Source organism: Ambystoma mexicanum, chromosome 12, assembly GCF_040938575.1.
Source record: "Ambystoma mexicanum isolate Mex_15411 chromosome 12, UKY_AmexF1_1, whole genome shotgun sequence".
Taxonomy (NCBI): domain Eukaryota; kingdom Metazoa; phylum Chordata; class Amphibia; order Caudata; family Ambystomatidae; genus Ambystoma; species Ambystoma mexicanum.
In genome coordinates, this window is record NC_090936.1 from 681,344,709 (window position 1) to 681,370,625 (window position 25,917).

Here is a 25,917-nt window from a genome sequence, read left to right on the forward strand (position 1 = left end):
AAGAGGCCTGCTGGTCTTTCCTTTTGACTCTTGTTTTGGGCACATACTCCACAGGACATTATAAAGTCTCTGATATCTTTTTTCCAAGACGGCCACCAGAAGTAGCGCTTGATCTTTTCTGAGGTCTTGGCTATACCGGGATGACCTTCCATTAAAGAGTCGTGATAACAAGAGATTACTTTTTTCTGTAAATCTGTGCTGGGTAGGTATAATCGTTCTTGGAAATACAATAAGTTGTCCTTTACTGCAAAGTCCTTTCCCTGCAGATGCCAATTCTGTATGTCTGCTGGAGTTACAAGTTGCCTGGCTTTATCCTTAACTTCCTCTATGGATTCTGTGGCGATTACACCCAGAATTCTTTGTTCGGGAATGATTGGTACAGGTTTAGGGTTGACCAAGTGTTCTTCCACTCCCATCCGAGAAAGGGCATCGGCTTTACCGTTCTTTGTACCAGGTTGATAGGTAATTATGAAGTCAAACTCGGCAAAGAATAATGCCCAACGGAGTTGTCTAGAGGATTGGGCTTTTGCGGTCTTCAAATATTGCAGGTTTCGGTGATCCGTAATCACAGTAACGGTGTGTCGGGCCCCCAGCAGATAATGCCGCCAAGCCTTAAAGGCAGACTTGATAGCCAGAAGTTCCTTGTCAGTAATCGTGTAATTGATTTCAGGAGGCGAGAATTTGCGGGACCAAAATGCCACGGGATGCAACTGATTGGTTACCGGGTCCTTTTGTGATAGAACTGCCCCCATGGCAAGGCTTGAAGCATCAGTTTCCACGATCTAGGGGAGTTCGGGGCGAGGGTGTTTTAAGATTGGTGCAGAGATAAATTTAGTCTTCAAATCCTGGAAAGCTTGTTCCGCCTCGGTAGACCATTCAAAACGTTTGTTTTTCTTTAACAAGGCAGTGATGGGCTGGACTATTCGAGAGAATTCGGGGATAAACCTGCGGTAAAAGTTAGCGTAGCCTAACATGCTTTGCACACCTTTTACGGAGGATGGTGATGGCCATTTGAGAACTGCATCGACCTTCTTTGAATCCATACGCACTCCGCCAGGTGATAATATGAATCCCAAGAATTCAACTTCAGTCACGTTGAAAACACATTTTTCCAACTTAGCGAAAAGTTTGTGTTGACGCAATCTTTCGAGGACCATTTTCACGTGTTTCCGATGTTCAGATTCCGATGAAGAATAAACGAGGATGTCGTCGATGTAAACAACAACACATACATCTATGAGCTCTCTGAGGACATCGTTCATAAAATATTGAAAGGCGGCCGGGGCATTGCAAAGTCCGAAGGGCATGACCTGATATTCAAATAGCCCATACTTGGTGCGGAAGGCCGTCTTCCATTCATCGCCCTCTTTTACTCGTACCAAGTGGTAAGCTCCTCTAAGATCCAGCTTTGTATATATGCATGCTTTTCTGACTTGGTCCAGGAGTTCAGGGATCAAAGGTAACGGATATCTATTCTTAACGGTGATCTGGTTCAGGGAGCGATAATCGATACAAGTTCTAAGGTCTCCTTCCTTTTTTGGAACGAAGAACAAAGCTGAAGAAGCAGGGGACTTGGAAGGACGAATAAACCCATTTGCCAGGTATTGATCCAGGTATTGTCGAAGGTGAAGGTTCTCAGGCTCAGTGAGGGCATAAATTCTACTACAAGGAGGAGTAGATCCAGTTATCAGGTCTATCTGGCAGTCATAAGACCTATGAGGAGGTAGAGAGTTAGCCTGATCCTTCCGGAAAACATCTTGGTATTCTAGGTATTCGGGAGGTAACTGGGGAGTCTCTGAAGAAATTGCGGCCAGTGCAACACCAGGTGGAGGGTGACAAGTAGAGACACATTCTGGAAACTGGACCGTTCTTGCTCGCCAATCGATCAGAGGATTGTGTTTCTCTAACCAAGGTATTCCTAGAATAATCTGAAACTGAGGGGCCTTGATCACATCGAACACGATCTTCTCATGGTGTCCATCTTGACTTACTAGCGTCACCTCTTGAGTGGTATGCGTTACTGGCCCGGAGGCTATCTCCGTACCATCCACCGTAGTAATGACGTCCTTTACAGCCTTGGGACAAAGAGTTAGATTCATCCTCAAAACCATTTCATGATCCACATAATTGCCGATGGCACCGCTGTCGACGTAAGCTTCAATTGCATGTAATCGATCCGGATTATCAGGGCTAATGAGGACCATAGGTATCACGAAATGCGAGGTCACGGAACTGGTTTTCACGCTCGGCAAGAGGACCTCTATTCTTGTCGGGCGAGGTCGTTTCCCTGCTCAGAGTTTGTAACTTTGGTAACTGCAGCTCCTACTGCCTTCTTGGCAGGTTTCACCGGACAGTCTCGAAGAAAGTGCCCTGAGTTTCCGCAATATAGGCATAATTGCAACTGTTTCCTCCTTTCCCGCTCCCTTTGTGTTAGAGGACCTTTCAGACCCCCTATTTGCATGGGTTCCCCGGAGTCTACTCCTTTGGAAGGAGTTGGCGGTTTGGAAAATACTCGAGCATCAAACTTGGAACGATCGGCCTTCCTGTTCTGCAGCCTGTGATCTATTTGAACGACCAAGTCTATATAATCCGAACAGTCTTGTGGGGGATTCACTACTTGGGCTAAAACGTCTTTGAGCTCTCCACGTAGACCTCTATAAAACAGCGTAATCCTTTTGTCCTCAGGCCATTGAGTTTCCACTATTAGTCTATTGAAAGATGCAATATAAGTCAAAAGGTCTTGATTACCCTGTCGCAACGAAAGAAGCTCATTGTCCAAGGCCTGCCCCTGTGAATGTCTTGCGAACAGTTTTTCCATACTAAGCTGAAAGGCTTGAAAATCATGGAGAACCGGATCATCTTGATTAACTAGAGGGATCGACCAGTCTGCTGCATTGCCACTAAGGTACGAAAGTACAAAAGCTACTTTTGCTTGATCAGTTGGAAAGGCTGCTGGCCGGCATAAGAAGTGCAACCGGCACTGATTGATAAATACTGCAAACCTCTTTGGGTCACCAGAAAATCGTTCGGGCGGAGCCAGAGGTACATTCCCAGGTAGGTTGATCTGCACTGGATTCATAGAGGATGTTGAAGGAAGATTTGCCCCTGATGCGGGTAACGGGGTCTGTCCGGCTTGTGACTGTAGCACTTGTCTAGCAAGATTGTCTGTTCTCTCCTTGGAAATAATTAGTTCCCTTCTTAGAGCATTCGTTTCCTGACGAGCTGCATGCACTTCTGCCCTTAATTCCCCAAGTAACCGGGCTAGGGGGTCAGTATCCGAGATTTCCATAGCGCCTGGGCGAGAGTTTTGCGGTAGGCTTTGCGTTCTGTAACGCTCACCTGATTCTCGCAGAGGCGCCGGTCTTGACTGGGCGACTACCGTATCTTCAAAGGTGATGTGTAGCACCCGGTTGGCTCTTTGGGCTGGACCTCTGTGCACTGTATGCCTGACGTGTAGAGTAAGATGTCTTAGGTAAGTGAATGCCGAGCTCTCCATCTGCCTCGGGGCAGGGTGCTGTAACCAGTTTCTTCACTGGATAGGTAGCGCAGGCCTCTTGACTTCAGAGGACTGCTGTCCGTCGTTTACTGCACGAACGGTAAGTTTCGAGTCATTCAAATGTCTTTAAAGTCTTTAGTAATGATGTCTCTTGTTTTGCAGGGTTCCGGCGATGGCGGATGACAGGCTGAAGTGAATTGAAGATGGAGCCCCTGTGATGAATAGAAGCGCCTGGAAGCACGTAAGTAAGCGCTTGTTGCCTGCTTCACGATGCGCTCTAACTGTCTTTTTATTTTGCAGGTACGAGTTCGGAGCGGCTGCAGGGTGCCGGAATACCCACTGGATTAGATGTGGAAAGGAGTAATGGCACGTGAGTATTAAAGTTCCCCAATGTCTTTAAACGCACCTTGTTTTGTCTTTCAGATGCGGGATGCAGCGCCGAAGGCCTCCGGAGCGTGCGAAGAGTTGGTAAGATTTTGCCTTTCAGATGCCGGAATGCTAACCTGTTCTTTCTTGTCTTTATAGGTGTTGCTGAAGACTGGATTCAGGATGGTAAGCCTTTGCCTTTCAGATGCCGGTAACCTGTTCTTTCTTGTCTTTATAGGTGTTGCTGAAGACTGGATTCAGGATGGTAAGCCTTTGCCTTTCAGATGCCGGAATGCTAACCTGTTCTTTCTTGTCTTTATAGGTGTTGCTGAAGACTGGATTCAGGATGGTAAGCCTTTTTCCTTAGGCCCAGGACCGGATGCAGAAGACACGATGAGCGTTCTGCTGCAGAGGTTGCAGAATAACGCAAAGCAAGATTCATCCACCGGGTGTGGTTTAAATAGCCTCCTGTAGTGCTTAGGTGTCTCCTTCCACAGCCACGCCTAAGTAAGAAAAGAGTTCCTGGTAAGAAAAGAGTTCCTGCCTTCCAGAAGAGTTCCAGTGTTCTGAATCTAGGGAGTGGCTCCAGCCCCACCCAACAGGAAAAGTAGTTCCAAACAGAAGAGGATCAGAGGCTCAACTGGCAGGCAAGTAAGCAGCATGGTCTGCTGAAGGTAAGTCCACCCAAGCATTATGAGCCCGGCGCTTCCAGCGCTGGGACTGGGCATATTTATGAGCCTGGTGCCACTGGCGCCAGGACTGGGTCCAAAAGGTCCCAATTGGGACTGGTTGGCACTCGGAACCTGGGTTATGGATCTGCTTCCAAGGGAGTTGGGAAAACCCTGACCTTTTGGAAGCAGAGATCATGACAATTTCTAACACTCTGGACGTCCTTGCCCCTGCCATGAGAATCGCTTGAAGCCCAGATCCAAGTACAACTCTTGGTAAACACAGGTGTAGGGCAGCAGCGAGGAAGTGGAGGGCATCGGGCGCACCCCTGACAAAACTGGCCTGCTGCCTGCTCTAAAGGCATTACAGACTGTCCTCTATAACAGAGTCTATATCCAAGCCTGCATCTCTGTGGCATCTACAAACTTGGCCAAATGTTTCCAAATCTGCAAGGAGCTGGCCAAGCCTGCTGCAGTCTCGACCTCTCCTGTTCCCTCCCAGGCCCTCTGCAAGGCCTTGGCCTCTCATTTCACTACTAAATCTCAGGACATCCTGTCCACCCTCTCTTCCTCTACCTCCTCCACCACTCCTGGCCCTTCTGAGGTCACCTCTCCTCCTTCTTTCTCCTCCTTTCCCCTTGCCATGTTTCGAGACAAGTCTGATCTATGAAAGTCCCGTAAAAGCAAGTTCTCCACTGCTCATCCAGAACAATCAAGGACCGCATCAACACCCTTGCTCCAGCCGTGGCCGATTTCTGCAATCACTCATTTGCCCTGGAACTTTCCCCTCCCCCGTAAGCACTCTCTTGTGCACTACCTTCTAAAGAAGCCCTTGGCCGATCATTCCTCTCCGGCTAACTATCGCCCAATCTCCATCACTCCTTTCCTGGGCAAACTCCTGGAAAAGGTGGCCCTCACCCAGATTAATCTACATACTGAATCTGTTGGTTGCCTCCATGACCACCAGGCTGGCTTCAGAACTGCCAAAAGCACAGAAACTGCTCTCTTGAACACCAGTAAAGACTTGCTCTCCAATCTAGACTCTAATCTCCATTCTGTCCTCATTCTCCTCGATCTATCCTTTGCTTTTGATATGGTCAACCATGTCATCCTGCTCAATTGTCTCTGCGACAACCTGGGTATTACTGATCAGGTCCTGGCCTGGTTGACCTCCTTTCTCACCGACCGACCCACTCAGGTTCAACTGGGGTCTTTCCTCTCTTCCATCCCTCTCTCTTCTTGTGGTATTCCACAGGGGTCTAACCTCTCTCCCTGGCTCTTCAACCACTGCCGTGGCCTTTCTTGGCTTTAGTTTCACAGTTTACAACATCAGGGGGAATGACTCCCTTCCCCTGGCCTTTCTTGGCTTTACTTTCACAGTTCACAATGTCATGGGGGAATGACTCCCTTCCCCTGGCCTTTCTCATATATAAACTTGTTGGTGCGGGTCCCAGACACAGGTTTCTTCGTCTCAGCAGACCTGGTTCACTCGCCTGGCAGGTACTGTCACGAAGAAGATGGGTAGTGAGGATCTCTTCCTCAGGTGGCTGACCTACAACCCTGTTTTCTCCTCTGTATTTTGTTCCTGATATACCTGGTTCACTCTCCTGCCAGGTACTATCATATGGCCAATTGCTTTAGATGGCTACTTTGTAGCAGTGTTTTATCGTTTCTTATTTCGCTTCTTAATATTTTATAGGTTTTTCTTAATTGTATTGCAGGTATTCGCATTTTAGACTTGTGATCTTAACATTGTATTTTAAGACTTTTTTTTAGCCTGCAGCATGCCTTTTTATTAGTGTGTATTTAATTCATTGTGCTTCTACTATTATAGAATACGGAAGTTAGCCAGCTCATACGCCCTGCATCACTTTATTAGTCCCTGAGAACAGTCTTTTCAATTGCCAGCTGTTACAACGCAGACGTGTCTTTAGATATAGAAAGCGCATTGTCTAAACAGCGATCCCACTCAGAACTACAACCCCCAGACCGCCTGGTAGTTCTCGCACCATAGATATTTGCAAAACAGGCGCATGAGCGCCAGAACGAGAACCCAAGCAGTCTGTGGCGGTGGTATAAGAACAGGGAGAAGAGAGAGTCATAAGCTACCCCTATTACACCGTTTAGACTGCGGTAGGTTTTCAAAAGGCAGGAAGCTAGTTTGTAAATGCTAGCTATCGAAAGTCACAAAAAATGGGAGTGGATAGAAAATTTGGTTTATTCAGACATACATATAGAATATAGAATTCATAGTAAAGAATAGACAGTTTGAAACGAAAGATCACATGCAAGCCTAGTTTGGCTTGTAACAAAAGAACACAAAAAATGGAAATAAGTACAAAACTGTTGTAACATCACAGTTTGGTAGGTGAGGGTTAGTAACATATATTGTGGATTTCAAATACTACAATCAGATTGGTAGTATGTCATAGTGGTCGACACATTGTTATGGGTGTTTCTGGTTCGGAGGGTATTCAACCTTCACTGAGTAGATAATGTTCACAGATGAAGGGTCCGAACTTTCATCAGGATGTGGTTGGGAACTCCTATTGGGAGGGAGGGAGAGGAGAGTATGTCAAGAGGAAAAAGTGTGACCACACGGGGGAATCTGTATGAAAAAAGTGCTGCACTATAGGAAACCTACCTATGTTCTGTCAACGGTTGAATTGAATTCAGGAAGACAAATAGATTGGTCTGGTATCCGTGGAGGTGATCTACAATAGGAAAAAGGTGGCAATGAATGCGCCTGGATGGTATGAAGGATCATACTTAATGGAACAAATAACGAGAGTGTAGCATACCTTAGTTGATGGTACGCAATCCAAAATGGAATTGTTTTTTCAAATTGTTTTTTCACGGGTACAATTTCCGTGTACTTGGAGGCTTATTCAGGTTAGAAACATAGCCAATGCCGCTGTGTAGGAAGGAAAAGCATATAGTTTACTGGCTGGTGCGTAAAAACGATTTAGAGAGAAGTGTCCTTATTGTTTAAAAAGGGGGGGCCACGGATGGTGGAGGTAAGTATTGTCCGTAGGCAATTTGTCTATGGTGATTATTAGGGCAGTGAATTAATGGGTGCCTGAGCGGGCTCAAAAGGGTGGTATTGTGTTGAATTGTGATTTCCGTGGGCATTGTCAATAGAAGGCCAAAATTTAATGGTGCAGAACCTGAGAATATCCAGTAAAGCGTGAGGGAAGTTCACGTCTGTACTGTCTCTTGTTGGTTGTACGTGTTTATGGTAGTAGTTAGGGCTAGGGCCTGCCATCCGATTAGGTATGTGCTCGCGGTGCGGCAGTGGTTTGGGCTAAAGTATGCCAAACACTAAGCACCAGGCAAAAAACACCACTTTAGCCAGTAAACTATATCCTTTTCCTTCCTACACAGCGGCATTGGCTATGTTTCTAACCTGAATAAGCCTCCAAGTACTCGGAAATTGTACCCGTGAAAAAACAATTCGAAAAAACAATTCCATTTTGGATCGCATACCATCAACTAAGGTATGCTACACTCTCGTTATTTGTTCCATTAAGTATGATCCTTCATACCATCCAGGCGCATTCATTGCCACCTTTTTCCTATTGTAGATCACCTCCACGGATACCAGACCAATCTATTTGTCTTCCTGAATTCAATTGAACCATTGACAGAACAACATAGGTAGGTTTCCTATAGTGCAGCACTTTTTTCATACGGATTCCCCCGTGTGGTCACACTTTTTCCTCTTGACATGCTCTCCTCTCCCTCCCTCCCAATAGGCGTTCCCAACCACATCCTGATGAAAGTTCGGACCCTTCATCTGTGAACATTATCTACTCAGTGAAGGTTGAATACCCTCCTAACAAGAAACACCCATAACAATGTGTCGACCACTATGACATACTACCAATCTGATTGTAGTATTTGAAATCCACAATATATGTTACTAACCCTCACCTACCAAACTGTGATGTTACAACAGTTTTGTACTTATTTCCATTTTTTGTGTTCTTTTGTTACAAGCCAAACTAGGCTTGCATGCGATCTTTCGTTTCAAACTGTGTATTCCTTACTATGAATTCTATATTATATATGTATGTCTGAATAAACCAAATTTTCTATCCACTCCCATTTTTTGTGACTTTCGATAGCTAGCATTTACAAATTAGCTTCCTGCCTTTTGAAAACCTACCGCAGTCTAAACGGTGTAATAGGGGTAGCTTATGACTCTCTCTTCTCCCTGTAATGAATGCCTTTTTGAGTCAAGCCCCTCTTTAACAAAAAAGAAGGCAACTAGCCCCCTTTTTTCTATATTCGGTGGTATAAGAACAGCCACTAAGTGTCTGCTCGGTTTTTTTGTAGCCGTGTTTTATTGTTTATTTCCAGTCTTAATATTTTATAGGTTTTAGTAATTGTATTGCAGGTATTAGCATTTTAGACTTGTGATATTAACATTGTATTTTAAGCCTTTTTTTAGCCCATAGTGCGCTTTATAATTAGTTTGTATTTAATTAATTGTGCCTCTACTTTTATAGAATACGGAAGTTAGCCAGCTCATACGCCGTGCATCACTATATTAGTCACTGAGAACAGTCTTGTCAATTGCCAGCTATAAGAACACAGCCATTTCTTTTGATATAATATGTGCATTGTCTAAACAGCCATCCCGCTAAGAACTACAACCCCCAGTCTGCTTGGTAGTTCTCGCGCCATAGAAATTTGCAAAACAGGCACGAAAGCGCTGGCGCGAGAACCCAAGCGGTCTGTGGTGGTCCGTGGAGGGCGTGGGAGGAAGTGGAGGCTCCTACCTGGAAAACTGTAAGGAAATAGCATATATAAACAGATATTAATATGGGATAAGAAGAGGTTTTTGATGCCATTAAAATCGCCAGGGACACATTAGACAAACATAGTAAAACATTTGCAATATTTGATAATGCACATTTGAATAAACAACAAGTGGATACTATCTCACCATCTATCTATACTAATAGCTACCAATTATCCATACCAGAGAGCATGGGTTATCCCTGTGAGGTAGCTTTTAAGGTCCACAGGGACACTAAGCCTGCAAAGAAACTATCAGATAGTATGGATGATAGTGATAGACTGCATGAGGCAACCCAGGCCTAGTACACCTGTGAGGTAGCTTTCAAGGCCCACAGGGACCCTAAGCCTGCGAAAAAAACTATCAGATAGTACAGATGATAGTGATAGACTTCATGGGGCAGCCCAGGCACAGCATAACGGTATGCAAACACTGGGATTACAGTTGAAAGGAGATGTGATAATGGATAGTGCTCATAAGACAAAAAATATTGATAATAATCATAATAGAAAGGAACGTGTATCAGAGTGCCTTAAAGTCCTACTATTGAACACGAGATGCTTACTAAAGCATGCCATAGAAGTATCTTCGCACATCAGTAGCCAAAATATTGATGTATGTGCCATTACGGAAACCTGGAGTTATGAAGCAGCAGGACCAACTCTAACATTGGCTATTCCAGATGGTTACAGTATGGTACAACAATATAGATCCATAGGGAAAGGCGGAGGGGTAGGGGTAGCTTTCATCTATAAATCCTGCCTGGATATATGGGAAGGAGAGGCCATCATTAGTGAAGGGATGGAGATCAAGCATATCAAAGTTAGGACGAATGCAGAAACTATGATAAATATGCCGGTGGTCTACAGACCTCCAAATACTATGCCAGATTTTGAAAACCACTAGTAGTATTTTATTGCCACTTCTGGAAGTTAATACTAGGCTACTGGTCCTCGGAGATTTAAACCTATGGCTGGGAAATGAAAATGACCCTTTGGCCAAAAAACTGGAAGATTCCCTAGACAATTTAGGTTTTGTCCAATATGTTACGGCGCCCACCCATGAGAAGGGAAAGACGCTAGACTGGATAGCTGCACATAATACTAAAATTAAAGATGTTATTATCCAGCCCTGTCCGTGGTTAGATCACTTTTTTATACAATGTATGGTGGAAAGTAACAAAGCCATTAAATTCAATTAAATATAGAAGGAAGGGAAGCCACCAATTATGGCAAGGATTCTTAAAAAGCTTACAGTTGCAGCTTCGGAACCCTGGTTAACAACGCTGTCTGAGAAAGTCATGAAAGTAAGTACCACAGAGAAGATGATAGCTACCTATAACCAAACAATGCAGGAATCCATACATTAATTTGCTCCACTGAAATCTAAGCAAGTGGTTGAAAGGAAGAATAACTTATGGTTTTCACCGGAGTTACAACAATGAAAAGCTATAAAACATAAACAATACAATGCGTGGAAATTAACCCAAGGTGTTTCTGAGAAGGAGATGTTTTGGGCTACATCTAAGGAGTACAGACAGGCTGTTATCACAGAAAAGAACTTCTATGATGAAAAAATTAGGAATGCACAATCTAGCCCAAAAGAACTCTTTAACATATTGAACGAACTAGAAAAACCTTGTAGAGTGGGCACAGACATCATGGAAAAAAAACGATGCATGGTGCAATACGATTAAGGACGCCATGATGGAACATATGGACATAATTAAGAAAAGGATTGAAGTTAATAATAACCTTTTGCCTAAAGATACTACTCAAATAGAGGAGGCTACACGGCAGTTAGAAAGTCCTGATCACCAGTTTAGTTTTAAGCCAGTTAATAAAACCGAGCAGATGGAAATTATCGCTGCATTGAAACCCACCAACAGTAAAGGGGATGCATGTCCAGCTATGGTGATAAAGGAATGCATACCACAACTGATTGGTGCACTCGGCACATTTATAAACACTTCTTTCATAGAAAATCACATTCCAGATAACCTTAAGAATGCCTAGATCACTCGGCTAATTAAAAAACCAGGGGCCTCATTACGAGGCTTGCGCTCCCGTAATGAAGGGTGCCGGTACCGGTCCGGCACCGTTCATTACGGGATGCCTGATTACGAGGTCCCCTAGCGGGACCCGGAACAGACGTCTGGTAAAACCAGGCGTCCTTTCCGGGTCCCGCGAGGGGACCAAGGAGCTAATAACAGGCCCGTTGTTAACGGGCCTGTTATTAGCTCCATCCCCATTCCCATTGAGCCCTATGCGGGCTCAATGGGAATGGGGATTGGTTTTGTGCATGAGGAATTACCGGGTCCTCCAAGGTTGGAATGACCCAGTAATTCCTCATTCACAGAACCGGTATGTAGGCAGCCATGCCTTGGGTACCTCCTTACTCGTAATGAGACCCCACGTCTTTGTCCCAAGACTGTCTTAAATTATCATCCCATTACCAATAAACCATTCTTGTTGAAGATATTGGATTGTGTGGCGTATTTGCAATTATCAAAATTTTTGAATGAAAATGTCATCCTAAATAAATGGCAATCATGTTTTAGACAAGGATACAGTACAGAATCAGTCTTATTGGATTTAAAATCATGGATACTACAATATATATACAAAGGACAGTCAGTGACACTAATGTTGCTAGATCTCTCTGCCACCTTCAATCTGGTGGACCATAGTAAACTGGTCGCCAGATTGAAGGGGGTAGCGAGATCTTCAGAGAACGCAGCAATGTGGGTAGAATCATTTTTGAATAAACAGAGCTGTAGAGTTTGGAGTGGTGATGCAAAAGCAAATCCTATAACTCTTAAATGCGGGGTAACACAGGGTGCATGCTTATCACCATCCTTATATAATATATTCACAGCACCATTCTTTGAGAGACTGGAAAAAATGAATATAGGTTTCACAAACTTTGCAGATAACACTCAATGTGCACCCCTTTGATTAGAGGCATCACATGGTCTGTGCCACGTGTGCCTAACATGTGACACTGCATGATCCCAGGAGGGGCTTAAGTTAGCACGTCCCATGCGAAGGGTAAATGTTTAAAAAACAATATGATGTGACACTTGGTACAGTTTTGATCATGTGCATAGCAAAGCATTCCCTTACTTGCACTTGTAAACACATTATGAGCATGCAATTGGTCATGGGGTGACAGATACTAACCACATACATTTTAAAAACCCAGTCAGTGGGCCCTGGGCACTATACACATGTGACACAATGGGCCTCATTATGACCCAGGCGGAATGAGTTTAACGGCGCTGTTGCCATTAAACCCATACCGCCCTATTACGAGGTTCCCTCGCGGGACCCAGAAAGGACGTCTGGTCAGAACAGACATCTCTTTCGGCTCCCGCGAGGGGACCAGGGAGCTAACAATGGGCCCGTTGTTAGCTCCCTCCCCATTCCCATTGAGCCCTATGGGCTCTCAAATGGGGATGGGAAAATTGAATGAGGAATTATCGGGTCCTCCAAGGTTGGAATGGCCCGGTGATTCCTCATTCAAGGAACCTGGACCCGAGTTTGGAGGTAGCCATGCCGCAAATAGCGGCATGGCTACCTCCAAACTCATAATGTGGCCCAATATAATAGTCTATTATCTCATGGTGTCGGGGCAGGAAAAGCCGCACCTGTGTCCACCGGGGCCACATCTACTGCAGAGTGTCAATTTTTGCCAGTGGGACACTACATTTGGCTTTTACTTTATTAGTCCAGGGAGATGGTACACCACTGATGTCCGCTTTTAATGAGCACAAATTAAGCTTGAAGGCAGATCACCGGACCACAGCTTCAGGCTGGCCCTTCACTGTGCTCACTTTAAGTGCGCCACCCCCACTCAGGAACACAGGTTCACAAAAGCACATCAATGGTCCCTGTACTAAGCACACTTGTGCATAGTTCTTTACCAGCTGAAACCGGTAAAGCTGCACCATGGTACACCAGGGGCCACATTGTCTTTAATTTGTTAGCAGTGGTGGGGAGAGTAGCTATTTTAGTGGCTCAATTATTGATTGCCTGATGCAGGATCCCCCATGTCCCCCCAGCCAGGAGCTTTCGTTACATCCTTGATGCAGTGAAATCCACGCATGTACTTTTATCTCCCGGTTGGGGCAATTCAACCTCATGAGGCGGGAGACACTTGTAGTGGTGAATGGGCCGCGCCATCTCACCAGGCGGATGTTTCATCCTAAACGTGGTGGACGCGCCGCTTTTACCCTCCCTCAGGCAGGAGACTTATTTCCTCCACTGCAGATACGCGCTACTTCCATTCCCCCGCAGGCAGGAGTACTTGATTCCTCATTGCAGCGGCATATCCTTTATATCAGCCGCACAGACACCTTCTGGAAATGAGAGCCTGGGGTAGGCAGTCGGGCTGCAGTGGTGTGAGCCACTTCTTTTCTTGCCCAGGTGAGGCTTTTATTTGAAACCCCAGTGACATTGGTCCCCTACGCGCCAATGTCCAGCCCTCCAAGCACGAGCTCTTTTGCTGACGGTGTGGGCTGCAGGCAGCAGCATTGCCCATGCCACAGTTAGGCCCTGCATGCAGGTGTTCCCTCTGGCAGCGATAGGGCAGCAAGGCTTATTCTATGGGAGTCCTCACCCCATCAGATTCTCCTAGCAGCGGGAGTAATTCGACACATGATGCAGTGGTACACTCTTTTGTTGGGGGCTGCCCCTTAGTCCCTCCCTGCAGGCAGGCGGTGGAGCCGCAGCATGCCCATTGCGCCAGCTACCGGGATATGATCCATCATTGTCGGGGTGTGTGTTTTGCCCTCTCTGGGAGCACTGGGATCAGTGTCCTTGCCGCACCTACATCTTTTATGCTCCATCTCCAGGCAGCAGTAGCACACAGGCCACACCACTCAGTGTCTCCCTCAGTGGGAGCATATTTCAATATTACCACGTCGCAGTCACACACACTGCGCGACTAACAGGCTCCCCCCATGTGAGAGCAGAGTGAGCTTCGCCATGCCCCAGCGGTGCGGCAAAGACAGGCTGTGTCTCTTGCCCTCATTCGACGGGAGACATTCAAATCACTGTGGCAAATGGCTGCGCTGCGATTACTCTCCCCCAGGCAGGAGCAGGAACCAAGCACAGGCTTCATCCAGCTGTGTGCCACCCCCACAGTGATCATACTCCACCAGATGGGAGCATGCCGCAGTACGTGGTCAGACCCCCTTCGTCACCAGATGTTACGGGCTCTGGCACTGCTGGGGCCCGGAGCTAATCAATGGGCCCACACACAACACAAGGACTCCATGGGCGATGATTAAACAGCGCACGGGAAAACCTGTACCCCTTTTATTAGAGGCATCACATGGTGTGTGCCATGTGTACCTAACACGTGACACTGCACAAGCCTTAGAGGGGCCTAAGTTACAAACCCCAGGAACCCACTATTGACATTTGATAATGACAATACAGATTCGTAATGATTAGGGTACAGAATTAACTTTTTAATTAAGAGCAAAGATAAAATGAGGACCATTGTTAACATACAAATATTACTATTGGGTGCACAGACAGGTACATGTTTTACGAAATACTAGTGACAGTTCACGCTTCCCACGATCAGTTTTTATTTTAACAGCTGAGCTGCTACCCTACTGCACAACCTCACAGGGCCGGCTAATTTAACGTTCGATTTAAAGATACAGCACATCAGACAACCAAGAAGGAAAGTATCTTTCTTTTTCCTTAAAGACGAATTTGTGACAACAGGGGCAAGGTATTTCACGGTTAATTAATGTTCAAACCAGCCAAATTCCTAACTCATTTCCTAGCAGCAATGTACAATACATTATTATTTTTTAACTTAATCTCGCAACCTTAGAAAACAAAGTTCAAATTGACCATAATTCAATTAACTATAATTGTATACCATGAGCAATAGTTGGGATTTGACCAATCAAAATTAATGAATATGGTACGGTTTACAACATGCACTATATCTACCTATTGGCACTTTATATGGATCACTGTAGTCCAACCTTACCTACCTATTTCATTAAACAGGGCACACGTTAATACACTTTGAAGAGTCAGCTTTGCTAAATATAAAAGCTCCTATTCTTGCAATCAATCCTATTTTTCTAATTCCCTAAAATGGATCCAATAACTGCAGTTAGAGTTGCACTCTACAGCATTCAATATCATTTGGAATCCAGTCCAGGTAATTTCGCAACATTACTTGGTACACTGTGAGAAAAGCACAAGTTAAAGAAAAGCTATTGGTTACCTTTTACGAATCAGTGATTTGTTTTTCTGTATCCTCCCTTGTCTTCTAAATTATTCAATATTGCATTTATTTGTCTTTTCTTGTTGATAACATGGTATTTGCAAATTTATGACTGTTCATACTGTTTTCGATTCACTTACTCATCATTATATATTATGGTCCCATTTTGAATGGACAGTTACATATTATTGATTTGGGTATTACGATTTCTCTTCATTCATTTAATTGGTCTGGTTTTATTACTAACACGTTGCTTTATTATAATGTATTATTAAGTGCCAAGGGCGAGGTATCTCGTACTTGGGATTAGCTCCCTGTTGCCAACGACGAGATTCCTAGTCCTTGGCACTTAAGAGGTTAATGAAACAGAAAACGTAAGAAAGCATTGAATGGCGAAATACCAAAATCACCATAAAAGGCCTTGGCACTGCGGGGGAAAACCTATGGCAGTTAAAAGGTTAATCATATTTTGTTATTCCAGGATCACCCTCAACCAGGACCAAATTATGACCCGATAGACTCTCAGTGTGCACTATTTAAGAGGGATGCAACAAGAAGGAAGAGACCAGACCATTTTTGCATGCTATAAACCCACCATAGCCAATGATGGTGAATATGCCCACATTGAACGTTGTAATCTTGATGAGATAAAACAGTATGATTAGAAAGTATATTATACACATATTTTGTGTGTTTCTTTAGAGTGTTACAAATCAAGGTCAATAGATCAAGGCCGAGTACGCATCCATTACCCGCTGCTACCTATTGAGGTAAAATAGGTTTTGACCACAATTTGGCACAGAGTTTCATTATAAACTCTTGATTGGACGGTATGCACTAATAGAACTAATGCCATGTTTTATTTTTATTTACAGCCTGCACTGTGAGAACAGTTTGAATGTTAATTGTTTTTAGAAAGATTGACTGGACTGGATCAAAATTGTTACAAGCTGGATCACCAGTAGTGACCATATTGATTGAATCACCTGATGAATGTTCACCAACTAGAGGAATACGAACAGAAACATGTCAAGATAGAGCAGAGGCCTTCAAGGCTTTAGCGATATGCGCTGATTGGAGCGCAATGCAGTACAAGATACTACACTGGAGACTACAATTTGTATATGCTCCAAATATATTCACTTAACCTCTACCCAGAAGAGTTCCTACTTCATTTTAAGACCAGAGTCACTATTTTACTTGATTAATGTTTAGAATGTTGAGTTCTAGATTATGAATTGTTAAATGTCTTTATTTTTACATTTGAACTTTTATAACCTAATAAAATTATTCTGTTTATTGTGATGATATTACGATTTGATTTACTGCCACACACTGCAGACCGCGCATACTCTATCTCTTTATAATATCACCATTTTCTCCCCCGGGAACAGTTAGAGTTTGCATGTTTATCTAAATGACAGCAAGCCGGTCTTCCCTCCTTTATCTATTATCTCCTATCTTGCCTTATAGAGCTTTGTTGCCACTCCCAATACTAGTCCTTCCTGAAATTGCCTACGTACAGCACAACCTTGGGTGTTTGCTCATCTCCTGTGAGCTGTGAGAAACCTGTAGGTGTCTCCCTAGCTAGTCACAGGGGATCTGTCATCCAGGTGGCCAGGACACGGCCATCACTGTTGGATCCAGTTCTCTTGGAGGTGGACCAGTGAGGGAGGATCCCCTGGATGAGGGATCCTCGGGGAGTGGAGGCGAGACACATATGGATGAGACACGGTATCCCCCTTCTTCCAAAACCTTTTCCTCATCCTACCACGTAGGACATCCAGAAACACTGTCCCCCCTTTTTCCAAACAAACTCTTTTGCATATCACGAAAGACAACAGACTAACACCAGAGATGTTTACCTGACATGTCCCAATACAAGGGTCAGGCAGAGTCAAGCAATTGACCAGAATCACACACACCTGATGGCCGTTTCCCTTACCCAGAGGGATAAAAGGTGGTGCACGAGAGCACAGTATGAGCAAGGCAGACCACATGACGAGACAACTATTCAAGCGCGGCAGTCCAAGAGGAGGAGAAAGGCGGAGAGAGGCGAGAGGCTGACAAGGAGAGAAGCGACCTTGTCCTTTCTGACCCAGACCCACAAGACCTCTTTGGAAGGAATCGTAAAACCGCAAACAATAGCTCAAGTGTGTTGCAGCAGATGTCAATGGTACACACAGCGTGCCTACGTAGATAAGCAGGACAGAGGGAGCCGCCTGTTACTGTGGACCCAGCTTTGCCTCCAGATACATTGAAAAGCCAAGCGGTTCATCACAGCCAGTGAGTCGAAGGGAGAACCAATAAGAAACCGAATTGTGTTGAATGAAAGTAGCAAAGTGGCACATTGAGGAAAGTTCAAAGAACTGTAAATTGTTAAGGGCAGACCAGCTGAAGAGGGGATTGGCACCACTTGGGTGCTGACTCGAGAGACTCTGGTTGATCCTGTGTTGATTGAAACTACTGGTACCAGAAGGTCGTAGGAGAGCCGCCAAGAAAGGTCAAAGTGGTCATACAAGGGTCTAGCAAAATCCCTGTACAGTCGAAAGTCTTTGATCAACAAACCACTGAGAAATGCAGGGGAAGTGAATCCCACAGCAAGAGAAAGCAAAAGGAATTGTGAAGTGGCAAGAGTGAACCTGGTGGAGGAACGCCAATAAAGAGGGGCAAAGTCTAAAGTCCCAAGAAATAGTGTGTAGACAAACTTTAAAATGACATTAAGATTTGTGAATGCAACCGAGAAATCATTTGAATATAAGCCAGAGTGAACCCGACAGGAGGGAGGCTGATATTCGAGAGGGGTCTGTGACTGGAAGAGGGGGGCCAAGGGATGAAGCCATCACCCAACCTACATTTGGAACAGAACTCTTTTTGTTTGTTATTTTGGAAACCCATCAGGTCCTTGGGGCAAGAGACTTTTTTTGTAGAAAAGAGACTTAACCACTGAAGGTCCTGATACATGAAGCAAAACTGTTGTAAAGCTCGAGAGTGTGCTGTGCGCAGGAGTCCCACCTTGTCCCGTGCTCAAAACATGGGAAAGGGAGACCCCGGTGTAACACATCCTGACTTATCATTTGTGAACATGTATTGCTTTCTTGTAAAACCCTATCCCACACTCTTTTTGTATTTTGCGTATGGATTGGCAATAGGTTTTTCCTAGTATAGGCCCTTTTATAACCCATCGGTACTGGGACTGCCTATTAATATTTGATGGTCGTAGCTTAGGTTTCGATCAGGCGTTTTTCCACCACACCTATACAGTTTAATAAACACCCTTGAACTGTGATTACTTGTGTCTGTCTATTATTGATAACATGCCTTCCTTACAGAGCGTACCCCTGCCAAACTCACTTTGTTTGTGGTGCCCCTGATAATTTTCCTTCACCCATTTTGAGAGGATTTGTTTATGAAGAAAAAGGGCACAGTGCCAAATTTTGAACATTAAGAGAATTTGAACATTGTGAGGGTACAGAAAGTGAAATGCAAAGAGGAATTTTTTGTGAAGCGAAAGGGCAGATTGCCGATCTGAACTCCAATGAGAAATTAATGCAAGAGTGGGGAAAGCGTGAGTAAGATAGATATACCAAGCCTATAAAGGGATATGCTACTTGGTTGTAAAGAGGAACTATAACACATGATAAAGTCCTGGCAAGCAAACACTAGGCAGTTGAAAGTGCAAGAAGAGAAGTCCTGGCAGAAGAGTATACCAGACGGATCTGGGTGCAAGAGGAATCCTGGCAGGAGAGTATACCAGGAAGTTGCAAGTATATAAGATGTCCTTACACACCAGGCAGTTGTGAGGGCAAGAGGAATCCTGACAGGAGAGTATAACAGGAGGCTGCAAGTATATAAGAAGTCCTGACAGGAGCGTTTGCCAGGCAAAGTGCAAATGTATGAGAAAGGACACGAAAAGACAGTGTTTGTTGAATAAAGAGGAAACATGTGTTGAAGAAGTAGTACCAAGGCTAAATAGTTTAATACTAACAGGATTGTTGTGGATCAAGAAAGACACAAAGAACTGTTAGCCTAAGACACATTGTTGCATTGTTAAAAAATCCAGGGGAAGGGAAGCCCCTTCTGGAACCAAGGTCTTTCCATCTTGGAGAACATTTACATTGGAGTTTTATTTCTGTATATGAACACTTTTTGCAAGTATCAGGTTAAAGACATTTCCCCTTTCATTTTGTTATTTTGTTTATAGTGTGCGGGTCAGGTTAGAATGTTTGGACACAAGGACGACGTTTGATTTCTGACATCCTGACACAGACAGTTCCTTAGTTTGTGGTTTTAGGTAGGGAAACTCCTCTTAGAGCAGGGTCAGAGAGGTATTTTCCCAACCCATTTCATTTAATAAAAGTCTTTAACCAACAATATGACAACTTTGTGTCAGGCTTTCATTTCTGACCCCTCACAGTTCTCCCTGCATCAGGGTTCTCTTCCCTTTCACAACACAGATCTCTGGTTTCTGCACACCTCTTCGCTACATCCACTAGCCAGGTTTTTACAATTGGGGTCTGCCGGTCCTCAGCAGTTTCCAGCTCTTCCCAAGTTAGAACTTCCTGGGCTTCACTCTCCATCTGCAGTCCTCCTTCTATTTACAAACCTAAGCACTGGGTCCTCCCCAGCATAACATCAACATTTTTTCTCTTTCTTTGGTGAGCAATTTCACTTACTCTTAAGGGCTGGGCTCCTTCATCAAAGTTGGATTGACAGACATTTCTTCAAAATGAATGTTAGGACTAACATTGCAAAAATAAACAGTAGTTTGTTCTGATGGATTTCTCTGAAGCATGGATGTTATTGATGATTCAACAGAGAAGGCTTCAAGGAGTTCCTTAACAGAATGGGAGTCCTTTTCCCCAGAAGGGGAGTCTCTAATCCGTGATGTCCTGCTGACCTCCACCACTAGGGGGATTATTGCCTAGTGGGCTCACCTCCTTAGACTCCCTAGCCCTGTGACCACACTCCTCAGGTATAGTAGGCTAGACGGGCTAATGTGTGCAGGTACAGGGTCATGTCATGGGCAGGGTGATGAAATTACTGCTGCTCTGCAGGAGTACAGGGATGAGTAGTGGCATTGTTATGTCAGTGCTGCTTTTGAAGCACAGGCTCCCAGAATTCCTCCTGAGTAAACTTCCTTTTCCCTGGGGGAAGCTGTTGATCTTCCTGCAGGGCATTTAAAGAGACAGCATCATGGCTACTTTTACACAGAGCTGTCGTGTAGCAAATTGGTCCAGACAATAATAAACATCCGTCCTGTCATAGCTGGGCCCTACTCACAGAGCTGACACCAATGTAATATCAAATTGCTGTGGCTATATAATTGTGTGCTCTTAGCAGTCATCATGTCACAACCAGGCATATCTTCTATTTACAGTTTTACATGCTACCAGACTGACTAAGGTATACATTTGATATCATTTAGATCAGAGATGCAGAATAGTAAAACGCCACGCTGCATGTAGTACCTTTGTGTTACAGCAGCAGTCAGTAATGTACATGTGACCTTTGAACCTGCTGTGTGTCACTGCTGAGCTGCATCTAAGGGTGTCTGCAGGCTGTCTTAGCAAAGGCACATGTATCCCATGGTGTTGGGGGTATTTCATATAGTTTCATCGACACTGCAAAAATAAGGATTGTGATGAGCTTCAAGTGCATGTTGCAAATTATTTGAAAAAACTGACAGTGGCCCTCATTACGACCCTGGCGGAAAGTGACTGACCTGACCGCCATAGCGTAAATAGCGTTTCCGCCATTGCACGACGGAGCAAAGTGCGGCTAATTCCGACCCACCGGGCACGAGCACTACGCCATGGCGGAAGTGCAAAGTCCGCGATGGCGGAAATGTCCCCAAAACGCCCCTCACCGCCGTCGTACGGCGCCCTAGGTGCCATTCCGCCACCCATCTTAGCGGTCACCGTAATGAGCGGCAATCGGAAAGTACGGTGACCGTAAATATACGGAAACGGAAGTAAAAACATGGTCCCGGAACGGGAAACAGCACGCCGTACACCTATAAAATCAGAATTCCCACACAACCATAAAAAAACTACCCTGAGACACATCCCAACCCGTCATCCACCCTAGTGAAAGGAATAAAAATGGGAAAAGTAGCGAAAAAAGCGTGCGACCGCAAGCGGCAGGTCCACTTCTCCCGTGAGGAACTCACCGTGCTCACAGAGACCCTCCAGGAGAATGCTGCCGTCGTCTTCTCGACGCAAATGACCAGGACGGCACTTGCGAACAAGAAGGCCATATGGGCCCTGGTGCACAGCGGGTAAGTGCGGTGGGGACCGCACCCCGCAACCCACAGCAATGCAGAAAGCGATGGGACGACTTGCGGATACGCGTACAGAGCATACTATCCGCCAACCGTAACATTGCCACAGCTACCGGGGGAGGATCGGAATCACCCATCAAGTTGACCCCCTGGGAAGAAATCTGTGCCTCCACCATTGGAATGGAGAGTATAGAGGGAGTCGGAGGGATGGAGAAAGGAGTGCAGACATCAGAAGAATCAGGTAGGTGGCCCAAATAAAACAATGCTGAATCCACAATGTCCAATCATGTGAAGTACCATGTGTCCACATAGTGCAACAGTAACACATGTCCAGGAGAACGTCCACATACATTGGCCTGATAGCGCACTTTAAAAGTCACATTAAATACATAAATAATTAAAAATCCTAAAAACACCCTCTACACGTGCAGCAGGCACACCCTAACTGCAGGCTGCAAAACAACTGCATCCTCAATCCACACAAAAATGAAACCACCTCCAAGGCCCTGACCCAAATCACCCTCAGGTACCACCCCAATGCATGTGATACATTGCCATTCCAATTTCCACAGACCCATTAATAACGCTCGCCCTCCTTTACTCCACCACAGGGTCCGATTCAAACGACGAGCTCCAGGACACCCCTACCAGCACACCTGCAAAGAGGGCCAAGACCAACGGCCAAAGACCCTCCACCTCAGCTGCACGGATCAAGACACGGCAGCAGCACAAATCAAGTGGCAGCACACAGGAGGGAATTTCAACAGGCACCCCAGCAGCCAGCATGCCCACAACAGCACCACCACAGGTCCCCCCAATGGATGCCACAGAAGGCACTGCTTCTGGTGGCAGCAGCACCATAGGTGACACTGCATTAATGGCAGCATGCTCCGACACAGAAAATGGGGATGTCGATGTAGGATCCATCCATGACCTGTCTCAATCCCCCTGTTTGTTTCATCCCGTACACCATGAGGATACCACGCAGGGGCACCCACAAGACGACGACTGGCCATCCCCCACAAGCCCTGTGGCAAGGCAACATGAGGTGACCAGCCCCTCTGTGACACCACCGCAAATGGCCATGGCACAGCAGAGGCAACAGTCCCTCGACCAGGTGATCATGCAACAGCAGCAACTGGCCACGCTCCTCAAGGACCATGCTGATGAATGTGGGGGTACTAAGGCAGCCATAGAAACATCAACTGAGACACTTAGGGCAGAAATGGAGAGAAGTACAGAGACACTAAGGGCACAAATGGAGAGAAGCACCGAGAGCCTGAGAGTACAAATGGAGAGAAGCACCGAGAGCCTGAGGGGGGAACTGCATGCGACGTCCAAAGACGTATGTGCTGAACTTGCCGCTGTGCGCCGTGTGCTCACTGAGCTCTCACAAACCCTTAGGGACATGCATGGACGTGAGCAGGCAGAGACATCATCCGTTGCAAGTTCCGTCCAGGGCAGCCCCCAACGTAGATCTGGGAGGAACCTGCGCTCCACAGGCAGGGGTGCCCCTGATACCCGGAGAGGGGGCTTGCAATAGCGTCTGCCCACTGACAATGAGCATCCTTGGACACTGGTGTTCGGGGGGGAGGTAGGAGGGTGGAGGGGGTGTGTTGGGCTCACTTGGGTGGCGGGTCGATGGGGTGTGTAACATAATTTCACATATGCTATAAACAATGCACGATCATCCAATGAGATGTGTGGACATTGATCTTTGTGTACGAGGCCTTTATAGGCGTACAGTCCATATTGTGCATGTTCCAGACACACACAGTGCCACAAGTCCCGTGTCCATGTATCAGCCACCAGGCGTGAGTGCTAGAAGCATGAATCAATGAGAATCTGACGAATGTCATGGCCCTCCTGTGCCTCGCGGACTCCTTGAGGTGCTGCCACATCCCCACCCTCATCATGACCATCTTCAGGTGCTTGCAGTTCTGCGTCAGGGGGCATGGACACATTTCTACGTACGCACATGTTGTGTAGCATGACACATGCCATGACCATCTTTGCAACCTTCTCATGGCGGTACAGGAGTGCCCCGCCAGACCTGCTGAGGCAGCGGAAACGAGTCTTCAGTAGGCCGAATGCCTGTTCCATGATTACACGGGTACGTGAGTGGGCATGGTTGTAGTCCTCCTCATGCTGGTTCTGTGGGTTCCGGAGTGGTGTAAGGAGCCATGTCTTCAGTGGATACCCAGCATCACCTGTATGTGGACAATAACGGATGTTTGTGGAATGACATTGCTACGTACGCACCCCGCCCCCTTCCTGCCAGGTCATTGCCGCATCACATACCCCACATTATCATGCATGAAATGAGACTCACCGAGTAGCCAGGATCTGTTCCCTGCGTGTCGCTCCATGTAGCGTGGTATTGTAGAGTTCCTCAAGACCATAGAATCATGGGTTGATCCAGGAAATCGGGCACAACAATGTGTAATGATCCTGTTGGAGTCACACACCATTTGTACATTAAGAGAATGAAATTGTTTTCGGTTGCGGTACTGGGCCTCCATGGCATGTGGGACGACCAATTCCACATGGGTGCAGTCGATGGCACCAATGCAACCCGGTATGCCGCCAAGTGCATGGAATCCCACTTTTGTGTTCGTAATTTCCTGCTCCGAGCGTGGTAGAGAGATGTAGTCGTCTGCGTGCTTCAGGAGGGCATCGACCACTTGCAATAGTGTCCGTGAGAACACTGGCTGTGAAATGCCATGCAACTGTCCGACTGTGTGCTGGTAGGTGCCTGTGGCCAGGAAGTGGAGTACAGACACCACCTTCAGTAGGGGTGGGATGGCGGTTGGGCTATCTATCATGCTGACAAGGTCAGCCTGTGTCATGTCCACAATGGCGGTTATGGTGTCCCGGTCCAAACGGTAGAGGGTGTGGATCTGCTCATCCGTGAGGTTGAACGGATGTGCTCGGAGGCGTGGGATTGCGGGCTGCCTGCGTGGTGGTAGTGGCTGTGCTGGCGGGCCTTGCTGGCCCTGCCTTGCCCTCCTCCTCCTCCTGCGTCTCCTCTGTGCGGCCGGTTGTTGTAGTAGTTGGTGTTCGTCTTCTTCTTGAAGTTGGAGTACTTGCAGTGCTATCAGGTCCCCCAGGGCCAACATCGCTAGTCCTGCCGGTAGCATTTTGGAGTGGGTGTGGTTGTGGGAGGGAGTTGGGTGTGCAATTTATGTGTTTTCAGGCTGTATAGCCTCCACCTGTGGTGATTCATTCCACCTGTGCAAGCTGCAATCCCCTTTGGGCGAGCACGTCCCGCACACAACGCTGCAATTCGATGCATGGCATCTTGCTATTACAATCATGTATTTGATCCCGATGGCAGTGAAATATTGGTTCATATGTTCATTCTGCTATGGTCCCATTGTTTCACATACTATCTTTGCAGTCGCGAAAAAACTTGTGAAGGGTCAGTGGAATGTAGTACTCGATTAACGGTGGACCCTCATGCAGCACTGTACCGAGGTTCACCGACGGGCGGGGCGTCCCATTTGTGAGTGAAGCCAGTTGCCATTTTCACACACTGCCGCACTACATGGATGAATTTGTGATTTCAAGCGGTCACAGATGCCTTTTCGACGTGGTGTTGCAAATGAGGAATTCGAAGGACGGCGCTTTCGGTTTTCAGCTAGCGGCGAGGAGACGCCCACAGGTCTGACTGCAAATATAACGTTCTATTGTTTAATGTCCTTGGGACAGGGGCCATGGCGAGAATGCAATGATTGATATGAATAGTATGGGATGCGCAATAGCGTAGTGGACGATAAGGCAGGACGTTCCCAAATACATGTTACTTCACAACACTGGAATTCCGGGCTGGAGCACAGTGGATTTTGCAGACTGCATTACGCACAGACTCAATGGAAATTTCACATGTTATGTGAGTAAATAATCAGGCGTTTTCATTCCGGGATGAGGGAATGATGTATGGATGCATGGACAGATGATTTAATGGAGAGTTTGCCATGTACAGGGCTTTTTGGAATCTATCCACCTCCCCTGCGCTATGTGATGCAGAGCTGCCATAGTG